At 47.0% G+C, this 13,629-nt stretch overlaps 1 long non-coding RNA gene across 1 annotated transcript in view; it reads right to left on the bottom strand.

Annotated features, from left to right (window-relative positions):
• Window positions 1–6,369, bottom strand: part of LOC102387782 — a 69,284-nt gene extending 62,915 nt beyond the window's left edge. The window contains exon 1 of the long non-coding RNA XR_324520.3: window positions 6,132–6,369. This is a non-coding gene — a long non-coding RNA (uncharacterized LOC102387782). The remainder of the gene's footprint in view (window positions 1–6,131) is intronic.
• Between the last annotated feature and the right edge of the window lie 7,260 nt (window positions 6,370–13,629).

The following is a 13,629-nucleotide window of genomic DNA, read 5'->3' as shown; positions in this document are numbered from 1 at the left end:
CCCCCCCCTTTTCTGCCTTCTCTATCCCGCCTGTACAGCCTATAGCCCCTAATGTTAACTGCCCAGTCATGGGACGAGTCCCACCACGTCTCTGTTAACCCTACGACATCTGGATCTGAACTAGCTATTCTGAGGGCGAGTTCCTCCTGTTTGTTCCCCATGCTACGAGCATTGGTGTACAGGCATTTAAGGCCTTGCAAGACTGTGTGCCCCCCCCCGATTAGGCAGACCATCAGGACCCCCATTACTTACCTTTGCACCCCCTTGCCCTGATGGCGTCTCCTCGTCTTCCTGCAGCCCCCTCCCCCGGCGAGTCTAGTTTAAAGAATTTCTAAATTTCTTCAAAATTTTAAAAATTTTAAAATGAAAAAAAAAAAAAGGTTATTTTTGGTTTCTTGTTTTCTCCTGGGTCCCACACCTTTTTATGTAGAGAAATAAAGGCGCAAAGAAGGAAAAATACAGTATTTTATTATGGTGTTCATATACATTCTAAATGCATTCATTGTGTCCCTTTTCTAGCTTGGGGGGATGGAAATAACTTTGGAACTTTTCAAAATTTCCTGGATTTTTTCCTTCCTATTGTTTGACAAGCTGTGTCTATGAATTTGAGGTCTATGTGGGGGCCAATGACAAAGAATTCCTACTCCCCAGAAATTTAAGCATCACTGATTTCCATGGATACTTGAAAACTAAGGAGTAGAGGAGATCCTGATTAAGACAAAATGGTAAGAAATGCAGCCACCATTGAGACAATACTGTATTCACAAATAATATTGGTACAGAAATGCTGATTTTGTCTAAGTGGGAGAAGATCGTGAGAGATGAATGGATTAATCTTGGTCCACTAGCTGAATGTCCACTTCATGAAAATCATCAATTGGCATTTGTTGATACTGTTGGAAATCCATTGTTGAAGGACTTAAGGACATCAAATAACTTTTTCTACATTAGTCATGCTCCTTTCTGGTCAAACTGGAGACACACAGGTGTGAAGATGCTTCCTCTGTTCAATTTTTATCTATTCCATGACTTGTTAGAGGTTTCACTCTACAAAGCTGCAAATCCAGCCCCTTTGTCTGGCATTATATTTGTTTTTGCTGTTTCCCAACAGCACTCAGTGCTATGACTGGGATTTTCAAGGGAACCAAAGGGACTGGACCATCCAAATTCCACTAAATTTCCATTGGAATTGGTTCTTTCTATCCTTGTAAGAATAAGTACTTTTGAAATGCAAATGCCATGGGAAGTGGGAGGAGACTTTATGTCATGAAAGCTGTATTTATTTCTGTTTCTATACAAACGAATTCCCTTGTTTGCATTGCTATAAATTATTTACACGTGAAAGGCTGAATCATCCAATAATGTTAAAAGGATTATCAGATCTGAGACATATCAGTGATGCGTTAAAAGAATCTTTGACAACATTTCTCCCTGTACTGTATTTTGTGTCTGTGCTGTACTTTGAGTCAGATTCATTCTACTGACTTCAAAAATGACTTTGACATCCCAAGTCCCACATTTGATAGGACTGAATAGTATGGAAAAGGGAGGACAATTCAGTTAACATGGAATGTAGGCATAAAAGCATCCATCTATCCATCTACCTGCCTACCTACACACCTTTACAACCACCAAATTTGAAGTGGCAGGAAATTCCCAGATTAGTTTAGCATGAAAAAATCCAGAGTATATAACAGATGAGACTCAGATGGTGAATTTTTATATATTAAATTATATATTTATATGAAAAGCTAATTCAGAATGAGAATCTATCATTAAATAACATGAGGCTTGATGCAGAGTTCATTGAAGTCAATGGGATTCTTTCCATTACTTTCAGTAGACTTTAGATCTGTCATTGTGGTAGTAATTGTATTTTCTGTTAACCTAGGGGCGTTCCCCTCCTCACCCCCATCCCTCTTATGTTAGTCCTTCGCTCGGGCGCTCTGTATTTCCCTTCTGGCTTTGTCATGTTTTTGGTTCATGACTCTTAACAGCTACTAATAAAATTCTCTCTCAGTGCTGCCCCCCTCCCCCATAACACAGGCAGTTAAAAAAAACAAACAACAAAAAACCCAACAAACAAAAAAAACAAACTTAAATTTGAAAGCACATTTCTCAGAAGTCCAGCTCTGGCTGACAACACAAACATGCTGCATTCTAAATAGAACTTGGATATCTTAAAAAAAATAAATAAATAAAAATCAGGTGTTACACTTGGAACAGACAGTTTAGCGATCCAGACCATTACCAATGCCCTGTAATTTTGTGTACTTATCTAATGTACTCTGCCCACCCAATCTGAAGTTTATTTCAGAGCAGCAACTGGTTCTACAGGAACTACCTATACTGTTGACTCACTAAGCTATGACAGTAGTAATGCTAAGAAGTAGGGCTGCTGCCCCTGCAGACACAGTGCTGATATACCACTTTGGATTAGGAAAGACCCATTTTAGGCTCAACTTGCTTCACATGTTTCCCAGACTGGATTAGGAAATAACTTATATTAGGCTAAACTTGCTACACCAGACTCCAGGTTTAGTCATTAATTGCATTTGTCTTATGCTTGGCAATATGAGTGGTTTTAAGCCACCTGTATTATACCAACCCAGAATTTGAGGTTGTTCAGGGACTAAACTAATTCCATTGTCCAGTTTAGATGGAGGCCAGACCAGGGCTGAATGTAATGTTTTTTTTAGGGGTCCCACATTAGTTTGAGGCTGTCTTGGCACTAGTTCCATTCATCCCAGTGGAGCTTTCTCTCTGAATGCAGTGTGTGGACAGACTGTATGTTCTCAAACTTGTCCTTTCCAATCTTTATGCAACAAATACCCAGTGTCTCTTTAGACTTTGGATCACCCTAGTTATTTACATCAAACGCTGCCTCAAAACAGAAGTAATAACTGCTTCACCCATAGATGCTCTTATCTAAATTGATTATGGGCCTTGTTCAAGACTACCTCTGCCCTCTGATGGGGATTTAACATTAGGAAGCATCTGCTACTAAGACAATGCACACAAAATCAGAACGCAGGAGTATGAAGACCTGTGTTAAGATCAGGCAGGATGGAGGGACACACAGGATGTGGTCTAATCTCATTTCAGTTAGATTTGGCTAGTTAGACTGGATTGAATTTAACATTATTGGGATAAATACTATAATAATCATTAGCATCTTTTATATTTTAGCTTCATTGATAAAAATGCACTCTAATGCCAATGAAACTAGCGGAATTCCATCAGTTTTGTATCAGCTTAACTGAGAGTTTTGTCCTTATTATCATTATTATTGCTTCGTTATTTTATTATATTATAATGCAGAACTTCAGGGGCACAGGAAGCAACCAACCTTCCCGTGGGACACTGCAGACATGTAAGATGATACAGTTCCTGCTCCAAAGAATTTAAAGTTGAAGATTAGCAACAGATGCAAGATGTTGGAAAGATAGACTCAAGATATTAACAATGGCCGTCTGTTACATTGCTTATTTATCCAATTTATATGCCACCCTTCCCTAAAAATGGCTCAGGGTAGCTTACAATAAAAGACAAAAAAAGTATAGAAACAAAATAAAATATGAAGATAAGGTACCACCAAAAAAAATCTTTCCCCCCCAAAATTCAAGAGCAATCACCCCATTTTCCACTCCCCTGCTTCTGACTAGCTGTCCTCTCCATCCAAGTGAACCTAATTTCACAATCCACATTCAATACTTCTGTACAAGGAAAACAAGTATTCCCCCCATATTTCCCCACCTGTGTGTTACGGGCAAGGGAGTCCTTGCCCCCCCAATTCTCCTTCCCATGCCTTTCTCAAAGGGGAGGTATGGTTGTTCCCAGAACCCACTTATCCTCCCAAGGAAACATATTTCAGTTTTTAAAAAAAGAGAGTGATAACAAGCAACACAGTAAAAATACCCCTTTCCCCCAATCTCTGTTCCAGCCAAAGGGTGACCCAGGGTGGCTTCTACTCCCTTTTAAAGTCTACAGGCTGAATATGCTTTTCTCTTTCCATCTAATAGAATAGATTATATACAAAAACATTATGTTAAAAGAACGTTAGGGTTTATATCAGGCAGTGCCCTCACAGTGGGACATTATGTTAAAAAACAAGAAGATTGCAAATCAGGTGCTTAGAGGCTGGAAAATATCAGAACAGTGGTGCAACTAAGGCAGCAGCAAGTGGGGCACAAGCCCCGGCACTAACTTAGGGGGACCAAAATAGCAGCCAGAGCCCCATGAGTCACCACTACACAGGGCTCTGCCTAGGTACCCCTCTGTGTCAGAATTAAGGTTCCAGTGCATATGCAACCTGAGTACAACCTGTGTGCACTGCATATACACATAATGATACAGTCCCCTGTACACAGGATGACACAGACATAGAGAAGTAAGGGTGGAAGGGACTTCAAGAGATCTAGTCCAGTGAGTTTCAACCTGTGGTCTACAGGCCCCTGGGGGTCCTCAGACTATGTCTAAGTGGTCTGCAAAAAATGACTATGATCAATCAAAAGTATGTGAATACCTATATTTACAATTCAAAGGGGTCCGCACCTGCATACAATTTTTTTTCGGTGTCCGCAAATGAAAAAAGGTTGAAAACCACTAATCTAGTCCAACCAGGACTAATCTAGTCCAACCAATCTAGTCCAATAAAACCTGTAGCCTTGGTATTATTAGACCCACACTCTAATCACCTGAGCTAAACAGCATGCTCCCTGAATGGGTAGTTTTTCAATATTTCCTTTTATCTTTGTAATTCAATATGTAGACCCTCGTTTACTATTCTTCTTTCATACCATGTACTGATTAAACAAAGTGACTTCCCTTGTGGCTGCTTTTACGTTTGGTCTTGCCACAGGACCTTATAACTTTACAAATATAAATCTTTGCTACACCTTTGAGGTAAATAAGTGGTATTAAATTCTGTTTTACAGGTGAAGAACTGAAGTACACAGAGTAAGGTGCATCCACTAATTTTGCAAGTCCAATCTGGGCTTGATTGTTCAGAGAAATTGGTGCTACTAGAGGTGCACCAACACATTGGTCCGATATCGGATTGGCACTGATATAAAGAAAATTGACTGCATCGGAAATCAGCCTCATGTGGCCAATAATTTGGCCAATAAATGCCCGTGCATGCGTGCAGCCGCAGCATAGCATGTAGGCAGCGAGGAGCACAGCCTGGCAGTATGGAAAGCTGTGTGCAGCTGGTAAGTCTGTTGTGGTGGAAGGGGAGGGGGGAAGGAGCACTGGGGGGGTTGGGAGATGCAAGGGTGGGGAGGGGTGGTACCTCCTGCTGCTGTGCACACCCCAGGAGGGCATGGGAGGGGGTGTGTCCCTGGGTCTGTGCGCAGCATGGGGAGGGTGAGCTACAGCTGTGGGCTGGGGTGAGGGCTGTGCTGGGCTCTTCCTGGTACATGGGGGGTGGGTGGGGGTGGGGTTGGGCTAGGGCTGCACTTGGGACAGGCAGTGCTGGGAAGGGGGCTATGGCAAATCCTAGGGTGGCTGCACCCTGCCATGCAGCCCCTCTCCCAGTACCACAGCTGCCTGCCCCAAGTGCAGCCCAGCCTAGCCCCTACCAGGAAGAGCCTGGCGCAGCCCTGGCCCCAACTCATAGCCACAGCCCACCCTGCCCGTGCCCCACGCAGACTTGTGGGCACAACCTCCCCCCTCCATACCCTGGGGTGCGCAGTGGTGGGAGCTGCCTCCACCCGTGCCCCTAGGATGAGCTGCAGCTCCATTCTGTGCCCCACCCTGCCCTGGCTGGGCAGCGCCTGCCCCACTCCTCCCTCACCGCAGGGGCCTTGATCTGTCCCCCACTGCCCCTTCCCTCCCCCCTCCCTTTCCACCACAACAGACTTACCAGCTGCATGCCCCTCTCCAGGCTGTATCGGAAATTGGATTGGTGTTTGCCAATATGCCTCCCTAAAAATCAGCTATCGGTATTGGCCCTCAAAATCTCTATCAGTGTACCCCGAGGCGCTACACAGCACTTTATATATTCAACTATGCACAATCACTTCAGTTACAATCACAAGTGCTCAGTATTTCTACAGTCTGGTCTATGGTATCTTAAGTCACTCAACCAGAAAATGAAGAACATACAATTAACAGCCCTTGTGACTTACCAGCATCATCTAGGAAACATATGGCAAAGACAGGCATAAAATCCAGTTCTCTAGGATTCGGGGATCTATGTTGTAGCTGTGTTGGTCTGAGAAAGAGAGATAAACAAAGCCCTTGGGTCAGAGGCAATGTCTTTTATTAGACCAACTAAATAGTAGCAGAAAAATTCCTTTCTGTGCAAGCTTTCAGGTGTGTGTACCTGGCCCCCAACAACTCACCAAAACTAAGTGGTCCTCCAGCCCAAATAATTGCCTACTCCTGGCCCAGATCTTTTAATGGTCTTCTTTAGTCTTAAAAACTATGAATGAATCACAAGGGACCCAAATAAGGGTTGGCAGGGCAACTTTAATTCTAGCATTTACTAACTTGAGCGCCTGACTTTGCAAGTTGAGTATTATTTTAACAACTATGAAAAGGAATACCCTAAATTTTAAATAAGCAAACCAAAAAAAAGGAAATCCAACATGTGGAACCCTAACTCAGAGCCACATTTAAGCTAACAGAGTAACTGGAAACAACAGTAGTCTCTTATCCTGTATATGGAACGTCTGCTACAGTAAAATGAGAAATCCTTAATAGTGTACATCACAGTTGTTTGCTGTAAAGCACTAGAATATGGAAGCTCAGAGATCCAGAGGTTTTTTCTGGGGTGCACCAAGAAAGACTTTTGGTCTTGATAACCAATTTTTAAAGAGGCATATTGGCCAATACTGATCCGATTTCCGATACACAGCCCAGCAGCTTGAAGAGCAGTATCTGACTGGTAAATCCGTTGTGGTGGAAGGGAAGCGGGGAGAGAAAGGACATGGGCGGGTGCAGATCAAGGCCCCTGCAGCGAGGGAGTGGAGCTGGGACAAGCACTGCCCAGCCGGGGCAGGACATGGAATGGAGCCGCAGTTCGTCTGGGGGGCACAAGGAGTGGGGACGGCTCCCACTGCTGTGCGTACCCCAGGAGGGCATGGGTGGGTCCTGTAACCCTGGATTTGCTCAGGGCAGGGCGGGCTGCTGCTGCAGGCTGGGGTGGTGCTGGGCTCCTCCCGGCAGGGGCTGGTCTGGGCTTAGCTCGGGGCGGGCGGTGGCAGCGCTGGGTGGGGGGTACAACCACCCCAAAATTCCCTGTAGCTCCCCCAGCCCCCCCTCTCAGCACTCTCACCTGCCCCAAGCGCAGCCTGGCCCAGATCCTGCCAGGAAGAGCCCGGTGCAGCCCTGGCCCCAGCCTGCAGTGGCAGCCTGCCGCTGCCCCCGTGCAGATCTGGAGCACACGCTCTCCATGCCCTCCAGGGGTGTGTGCAGCAGCGGGAGCCACCCCTTCCCCCCTCACTTCCACGCCCCCTGGACAAGCCATGGCTCCATCCCATGCTCCGCCCTGCCCCGGTTGTGCAGCGTCTGCTCCAGCCCCACTCCCTCCCTCACTGTGGGGGCCTTGATCTGTCCCCCCCACCCCTTCCACCACAACAGACTTACTAGCTGGACTCAGCTCTCCAAGCTGCCGGGCTGTGTTCCTCTCTGCCTACATGCTGCAGTGCGGCTGCACATGTGTACAGGGCATTTATCAGACACGTTACTGGCCACATCAAGCAAAAAAAGCCAATTTCCGATACAGCCAATTTTCGTTATATTGGTGCCGATCTGATATCGGAGTGATGTATCGGTGCACCTCTAGGTTTTTTTTTTTTAGGTTCTAGAAAGGAGTGTGCTCCAGTGGTTACATACCCATTTCAGGGAGGACCCAGGAGAAAGCTGAACTCCTGAATGACTACTTTGCTTTGGTCTTCCACTGGACCAAGGGGAAAACAATGCCAGGTAAAGTACAGGATGAGCATGGCAGGAATAATCACCTTCCTACTATTGCTGTAGAATTGATGTATGACCAATTAAAAAAAAATAGACATATACAAGTCAGCAGGACCAGATGATCTTCATCCAAGAGTGAGAAGGAGCTGGCCGAAGTCATTACAGAATCCCTGGCAAAACTTTTCCACAGCCTGTGGCGCTCTGGAGAAGTCCCTGAGGACTGGAAGAGGGCCAATGTTGTGCCTATCCACAAGGGCAGGAGGGAGAACCTGAGTAACTATATGTCAATCAGCCTAACTTCCATCCTACGGAAAATCCTAGAAAAGTTCATCAAGGAGTCTATCTGTGATAAGTTTGCAGAAGGTAAGATTCTGAATGACAGCCAGCATGGCTTCATCACAGACAGGTTTTGCCTTACCAACCTCATCTCCTTCTATGACCAGGTAACTTGCCACCTGGACATGAGAGCAGGTTGACATTGTATACCTTGACTTTCAAAAGGCCTTTGATCTAGTATCCCACAATGTCCTCATGAGAAAATTGGAGGATTGTGAGCTTAACTCTGAGACAGTCAGGTGGGTAAGAAATTGGCTGCAGGATAGGACCCAGAGAGTTGTAGTGAACAGATCTGTGTCATCCTGGTGAGAAGTGGGCAGTGGTGTCCCACAGCGGTGGTGCTTGGTCCAGTCCTTTTCAACTTCTTTATTAACAATTTGGATGTGGGGGTGAAGAGCTCACTAGCCAAGTTCGCGGATGGCACCAACTTATGAGGAAGCGTGGTCACACTTGAAGATAGGCTACAGATACAGGTGGACCTAGACAGGCTAGCAAGTTGGGTGAATCAGAACCAGGTGAAGTTCAGCATTGAGAAATGTAAAGTGCTCCACCTTGGGACGAGCAACTCCCAACACACCTACTGGCTTGGCGGCAGCAAACTTACTAGCACCACAAATGAAATGGATCTGGGGGTAATAATAGACCACAGTATGAACATAAGTTGGCAGTGCAACGCTGTATTCAGTAGGGCAAATAATACTCTGGCATGCACCAATCGATGCATCTCCAGCAAAACCAAGGAGCTGATTCTTCCACTCTACTTAGCACTGGTGAGAGCACAGCTGGAGTACTGCGTCCAGTTCTGGGCACTACACTTTAACAAGGACATGGACAACAGTCCAAAGAAGAGCCACTGGTGTGATCAGAGTCTTACACAGAAAGCCATACAAGGAAAGGCTGAGGGATCTGGGACTCTTCAGCCTGAAGAAAAGAAGACTGAGAGTGGACCTGGTAGCAGCTTACCACTACACCACGGGAGTACATCAAGGGCTTGGTGAGCAATTGTTCACCAGGCACCCTTGGGGAAAACCAGGAGTAATGGCTACAAACTCCTGGAAGACTGATTCAGGCTCAACATTAGGAAAAACATCTTCACAGTCAGGGTGTCCACACTGTGGAAAAAGCTCCTTCCAGAGGTGGTGCAATTACCTACCCTGGAAATCTTCAAGAGGAGACAAGACAGTCACCTTGCTGGGGTCACCTGAACCCCCAGTTATCTTTCCGGCTTGGTGCAGGGGGCTGGACCCAATAATCTTCCAAGGTCCCTTCTGGCCTTACAGTATGAATCTATGAATTTAATGTATAAGGTAGAGATGCAATGATACATCAGTCTGATATTGGATTGGTACCAACATAAAGAAAATTGGCTGTATCAGAAATCGGTGCAACAGGGCCAATAATTACCTGTATGTGCGTGTAGCCGCAGCACAGCACTCATGCAGTGAAGAGCGCAGCCCAGTAGTGTGGAGAGCTGCCGCCAGCTAGTAAGTCCATTGTGGCAGAAGGGACGGGGGGAGGGAAAGGGCATGGGGGGGCAAATCACCCCACTCCCTGCTGTGAGGGAGGGGGCAGGGGGAGGCGCTGCCCAGTTGGGGTGGGGAGTGGGACAGACACGCAGCTCGTTGTCGAGGGGTGGCTCCCACAGCTGTGCACAGCCCGGGATGGCACAGGAGATGTGCGCCATGGATCTGAATGGGGCAAGGTGGGGCAAGCGGGCTGCAGCTACAACTGGAGCCGGGGCTGTGTTAGGCTCTTCTTGCTGGGGGTGGGGGCTACAGAGGGGGGCTGCAGCCACCCCAAATTTTGCCATAGCTCCCTCCCAGTGCCACTGCCCCGGCTCTTCCCAGCTCAACCCCTGCCTCTCCCCACGCGCTGGGAAGAGTCAGGGCAGCACTGGGCGTGTGGCGGTGACGGTGCTGGGAGGAAGCTATGGTAAAATTTGGGGTGGCTGCAGCCCCCTCTGTAGCCCCCATCCTGAGCCCAAACCCCAGTGAGAGGAGCCCGGTGCAGCTCTGGCTCCAGCCCACAGATGCAGCCCGCCCTGACCTTCCCCACGCAAATCTAGGGGGCACATGCCCCTGCCCCCTATGTCCCTCCAGGGTACGCGCAGTGGTGGGAGTCACCCCCCTGATGAGCCATGGGTCTATCCTGTGCCCTGCCCCACCCCACCTAGGCAGCACCTGCCCTTGCTCCCTCCCTCACCAGAGGGACATTGATCTGCCCCTTCCCTTTCACCACAAAGGACTTACCAGCTGGAGGCAGCTCTTCAAGCTGTATTGAAAATTGTATCAGTATCGGCTGATATACCTCCTTAAAAATCAGATATTGGTATTGGCCCCAAAAATCTCTATCAGTGCACCTCTAGTATAAGGACAACTATGGGGGAATGTACAGAGACATAGTTAAATAATAACTGACCCACTGACTCTAGCTATTTGATGGGGAGGCAATGGGCCAGGAGATCTGTATATCCCATCCTCAGCACGCACGAAGTGTGCAGCAATACTTTTGGCCACGTAACCCCTTGGACTACGCACCCTTACTACAGAGTACAAGGGGAGTTCTTTATGCGCATGCTACCAGACCACCCCCATAGTGAGGGAAACACATACAAATCCAATCCTTAAAATGCAACAGGACTATATGACTTAATAGGACTGATCACAGAATATCAAGGACAGCTTGACCTACTCCTTCACTACGTTTTTTTTTTTTTTTTTTTTTTAAGATTAGTCAACACAACGAAAAACTTTTGCATAACATCTGATGAAAGAATCCTCTGCCTGCAGCTAATTCCCAAACAATACGAGGTCAGACTAACCTCATAAAATATCAGCTATGAGCTATTCTCCCAGTTTTACATGTGCTGCTTTTGAGGAACTTATTTCACATAGTGGAAAAGAGAAAAGCCAATGTAAATATGAACGTTATTGCCTAAACATTCTGATTTATTACGAGGATCTTTGCCTTCCTTAGAAGCTGCAGGCATTGGTTCTGGCTATGGGCAGGAGACTAGGTCAGAAAGGCCAATGATCTAGTCTGGCTTGACTGTCTCTTCACCTTCTCAAGCAATTGCACTCATTTTTAGCTTGTTAGCTAGTTAAATACACAACAACTAAGTCTAAAGTTCAGTGATTTAATCTGCCTTGAGATCAGCCATTAGCAATTGCTCAATGTGCAGTTTCATCTGAACATCCCATTTTCAGGACTAACACTGTGAGGCTCTGACCTTCGAAATATGGCTCTCTTGATCTGCATGGGTGATCCACCAAAGTACAGAGCATGGTATAAATGTGTAACAGATTAACTAGTTACACAGACTAATAAAATGAAGGGCTGTACGGAGAAGGTCTTTGTTCTTCCTTTTCTGAGGAAGAAGTTCTGAAAAGAGCAAAATATTGCTTGTTGTACTACTGTACAACACAGAGGCTGTAGGAATTTTATAATATGCATTCCTTAGGCCTAGTCAACATTTAAAAAAAGATTTCACTATTGATATGTCAGGTAGAGGAATGATTTTTTAACCAAATGTAGCTATGCCAGTGTAAACCCTAGTATCACGGGCAAATTAATTAGCTTCTATCTGGCCCTTGTTACCCAAGTGGAGCAATTCCCCCTAGATGGCCTCAAGTTACCTGCACGCTCACATTCTGGTCCCTTACAATTGCAGTTCTCTACTCTGTACTCCTTGGCTAGTAACACCAGTCTGGATTCTGGCTTCCTGATCTTAACTATGCCCCCTATAAGCCCCTTATTAGTGGCTTAACCTTGGTCCCTTGCAGACTTCAAGCCCTCATCTGCCTGCTTCTGCTTCTCCTGACTCTTGACTCTGGCCTGGACCTCATCTATTCCCGATTCCCTAGATTGTGACCCTCTAAAGCAGGATTTCTCAACAAGTGGGTTGCAAGAATATATAAAAGGGCTGTGGACAAACTTTAAAAATGGATCAACAAACTTCAAAAATGGATTCTCTTTTAATGGAGAAAAACATGGAAAACCGTGGCTTTTCCCTTGCAGGCTGGCAGAGTTCCAGCCTCAAGGGATTCTTGGGGCTGCTTGGGGCTCCCCATGTCTCCATACATCCATCCCTTTCCCCACATATTGGAGGGCTGGGGCCTGGGGGCAGCAGGTCAGGAGTGAGGGGCACTGGGTTAGGACTGGCCATTGATGTTTACAAATGGGGCCTGGTACAAAAAAGGCTGAGAATCACTGCCCTAAAATAGTGGATCTCAACCTGTTTAGAGTCAAGGCACGCCTCCTTGGACTTGAGGTACCCCTCCATAACTTTTGTCTACATCATGGTGCCTTTTGTGAATTGAGTGGTACATCATTTCAAAAAAATATTTATAACAGTGCTTACCCCCTTACAGAGCTGCCGCTTACCTGGAGGCCCGGCCACCGCCACGCTGCCAGCGGTGACTGCCTCTGCCTCCAAAACCTCCCACTGCCGCCATGGAGCCGTGCCCGGAGCTGTGGGCCGGCCGCCGGGTGTGGTGGTGGCCGGGCAGCACGCAGCCATCCCCACCACCACCCTGCGCTGCGCCACTGCCGCCGGCCGCACAGCTCTAAGCACAGCTCCGTGGTGGCAGCAGGAGGTTTTGGAAGCAGAGGCAGTCACCGCTGGCACGGTAACGTGATTTCACTATACACGATTTTCGCCTTTCGCGCTGCCTTTAGAACGTAACCCCCGCGTAAAATGCGACATGCCTATAGTTACCTGTGTCAGTCTGAAGTCAAGTGGGAGGCAGAGACGGGTTGCACCTTAGACTAAGCAAACTATATATACACACACATATATGTATAGCTAGCTAGCTAGCAGAAGCTTTTGTGAACTGAAGTTCACTTCATGAGGTGTCAGCATCCAACAAAGTGGATTCAGCTCACCAAAGCTTCTGCTGTGTGCGCATGCACATGCACACACACACTTAACTGACTCCAATGGCTGCAACCTCAACCAAGTGACAACCTGCTTTGAGATAAAGCATCTTGCCCTTGAAGCAAAGAGAGAGCAGAGGAAGGAAAAGAAGAGGAATCCCAGCCTATAGCCTAATCTCCCCCATGGAAAGACCTGCAAACTTTTGAAGATGGATCCTAGCTCTAGGATTAGGCTCAAGGCACCTCAAGACCCATCAGTGAGCTGATGTAGGGACTGCAGAGGACACACACACACACACACTTCGGTTGGTCTGCAGGTCCACATCTACCCTGCCTTCCACGATAGCCACAGCCCGACAGGATTCCCAAGGTGACCCCAGAGACTCCCAGCAGAGAAGCCCGTCGCCCGGGCGCCCCACACCCCCGTCTTCCCCAGAAGACCCGCCCCAGCATCTTTCCCAGTCCAAAGCCCAGCGCGAGCCGAGAGCGGGCACT

The sequence above is a fragment of the Alligator sinensis genome, unplaced genomic scaffold (genome assembly GCF_000455745.1).
Source record: "Alligator sinensis unplaced genomic scaffold, ASM45574v1 scaffold690_1, whole genome shotgun sequence".
In the NCBI taxonomy this organism is placed as follows: domain Eukaryota; kingdom Metazoa; phylum Chordata; order Crocodylia; family Alligatoridae; genus Alligator; species Alligator sinensis.
This window is presented reverse-complemented; position numbering and strand designations above follow the sequence as displayed.